This window comes from Papilio polytes, unplaced genomic scaffold (assembly GCF_000836215.1).
Source record: "Papilio polytes unplaced genomic scaffold, Ppol_1.0 DF823980.1, whole genome shotgun sequence".
Lineage (NCBI taxonomy): Eukaryota > Metazoa > Arthropoda > Insecta > Lepidoptera > Papilionidae > Papilio > Papilio polytes.
The window spans coordinates 38,327-40,391 of NW_013525224.1; positions in this window are offsets into that span (position 1 = coordinate 38,327).

Sequence of the window (2,065 nt, forward strand, 5' to 3'; positions counted from 1 at the left end):
TACGTAAGTATTAAATCAAGAAATATGTGAGCAGTTAAAATGTTGATGTATATTTCAGGTCTAAAGGTAGCGGCCATTAATAAAATCAATTTAGTCAATTCGCCACAGTTTTGGGATGTCGCAACACATCACGCAACATACTAACCGCTCCCATTAATAAAAGATTCAAAAGTGTAATTCTATTTGTGACGTAGCCATGGCCACACGGCCACACGGCCACATGGCCACGTGGCCACGTGGCCGTGCGTCTGCGTGGCCGTGTGTCTACCTGCTTGTCATAAATCACGACGGATTATGTAATTATGACATATTGATATGTTTCGTTTGCGTCAGCTCTCGAATTATAATGAGAGACCTTGAGAGCTAAACTAAATTCGAGTCATTTGTTACACATAAGTAATTGGTAAACACGTGAAACTTTAAAAAGTTAGCTAAATTAATTGAAAATAATAACGTGTTATAATTAATACTAGCTGTTGCTCACAACTTCGTCCGTTTTGAAATAGACTCCGTAGTTTTTGAGTTATTTCAATACGTAAAAAATACTAATCTTTATTTTTTATAATATAAATATAGAGAATGATTTGTTAATTAAAAAATATTAAACCAGTGACCAGTATTTAACTAATTGTAAGCTGCATCCTGTCAAAGGGCCAATGATCATGTCATTGGTGTTCGTGTTGACTAGAGCGAGATGTCAGTGCGCAGAGCACGGCGCTGGTGCAGTACATTGTTCCCTATTTGCTTGTAATAGTTAACTGAGATTTAACTATGAAGTGAAGTGAAGCAGATCAGAGTTCAACAAAAGACACAACTCACGTAGAAAGTGTTCATGTTGCTGATGCGACGACTGCTACTGAAGACACACAAACTTGTGATATCAAAATTTTCGTTTTGGAGACATTTATACTATTTTAAATGTGATTAATTCAAAAAGGCGGTAGGGTTGAGCAACCGCCGTCGCCCTTCCCGCCCCGCGCCCCGCGCCTTCCCCCCCGGCCCGCACGGGAGGCCCACTCTCCGCTTACTAACTAATCTAAAATTCCATCTCAAAATCATAATGAACTCAAAAACGTAGACGATTTTCGAAATTCTGAGGTCGATCGGTCGCTGTCAAGGATGTCGAAAAATAAAAAAGAATGTAAAATTTGAAACCTAGCGTTAAATTATGATCTTATGAATATTTATGTTTCGACCTACATAAAACAAAAGTGTTTGTACAACCTGAACCAAATGACAAGTTCAAAATGATTGTATTGACTAAGTACAGCACGACTGTAGTCGCCGCACGACTTCCCCATCCCACCTCGTTAAGAGAGTACAATACCCTCTATCAAGTCAATAAAATTAACGCATTTACGTACAACTTCTAGCGATACTTTAAAACCAGCAATGAAGCAACAATTCTCAATGAGATAATTGAGCATCCAGAATATAGCCTATGCAATGGAGACAGCGACCGCAGGTCTGGTTGAGCGCTGTCGTGTCTGAGATGCACTTCTAGGATACAATTTCACTCTACAATCTCTACGAAGCTAGAACATAAGTAACGTTATTGATAATACCAGCTTTTCATTTTAATTTATATTAATTAAATATAAGTCACTATTTATTCACCAAAACGGCAACAAAACATAATAATGAAATAAAAAAATATCTTGGACAAAAGCTGAAGGCTTAGCTAATTTTCGGCATATTATGCATTTTTATCTTAGCGATTACAAAAAAACAATAAGTTGGTGCAGAACAAACAGATTAGGTACGTTCGCTCTTGGAGCCAGTCACCAGTCACCAGTCAGTCATCACAGAATTCTTTTAACATTTGTTGAAACTTATAAATCTACTGCGGATTTAGTCAGTAATTATAACTACTCTGTTTTACATCTACATCTAAATAAATGAGTCTTTATTTATAAGTATGTGTCAAAAGGATATTGATGTTTTTAATTTTTATATACGCTTTTAAATAACTGTAATTTTCCCTTGTCATAAAATGTTATGCGTGTAATAAATCTTCCTATGACCTAATAATAAAATATCATCTGTAAATTACATCAGAGCGGCG